Genomic DNA, 1,200 nt, shown 5'->3' on the forward strand with positions numbered 1-1,200 from the left:
GTCTGTCTTTTTCATTTAATTGCATTAAGAAATAGCAATAATAATTAAAAACTTGGTGCTTTTTGCAAATAAACAAAAAATAAGATTAATCATTACTAATTATTAAAAAAAAGAAAAAGTCATAAAAATATTTAGTTTATTATGAATAAAATTTAATTTTAAGATACATTTTGAAAGCAGTTCGAACTTTATAATTCTACGATTCATTTCGCTGATATGATTGATTTTATTGTTTGCTGTAGTAAAAAAAAAAGATTTTATTGTTAACATTATTAACATAGCTAATGAAAAAATTAATGATATTTAAGTCCTCAATGACAAAATTATTTAAAACATATACATGATCAGAATAATTAATAAAAAATATATCACTTATATCCAATATAAATATAATAATAATAATAATTTAATAAACATGATAATCATAATAATAATTTCAAGTTTTGAAGGAAATATTTTTAAAAACTAATGGTAATTTTAACTTAAATGTTTGGAGGGAATAATTTGGTAAGAAGTCATTAACAAGACTGATAAATGAGAAAATGGATATAATATTATTCAATATAATGTATTTATTTATTTGTATGTATGTATTTAATCTCTTCCTTTTACGGGTTTGAGGGCCTCCGCTCCCTGTACATATATTTACAATTCTATCCTTAGTCTAACTTAACTACTACTTATATTCTACTCTTTCCCATTACGTAGGATAAACAACAGTAACAGTAGTGATATTAATTCCTAAAATGAGCGAGCTTCCAGGGTTTCCGTTTCCTCTTACCATAAAAAATGAATTTTCCACGATTTTGAAAACAATTTTCGTTTTTTACTGTCCCTTTTCAGGATCACCCGTTTGGCTCTGCCCTACTCCCTTGCTTTCCCTTACTTCTTCCAATTTCTTCATCCACATCACTCCCTGTCCACTACCATCCAAGATCCATCTTACACATTCATCCACACTCAACTGTCCCTCTTTCTCTCCTGTACATGTCTCTAATACATGTGCCCATGACTCCATTTCGTATCCACATACTCTGCATAAATTCTTCTCTTCATCCATCCAATATCTGCATGCTCTCACTCCTTCTCCCATTCTGAACCGTGCAACCCTACTCCATATTTCTTCCTTTTTTATTTTTTGCAGATATTCTGCACAGAAAAACGCTGGTGTTAAATTTGTTGCAGCTCAAATTTCATTGG

The sequence above is a fragment of the Belonocnema kinseyi genome, chromosome 1 (assembly GCF_010883055.1).
Source record: "Belonocnema kinseyi isolate 2016_QV_RU_SX_M_011 chromosome 1, B_treatae_v1, whole genome shotgun sequence".
Classification (NCBI taxonomy): Eukaryota; Metazoa; Arthropoda; class Insecta; order Hymenoptera; family Cynipidae; genus Belonocnema; species Belonocnema kinseyi.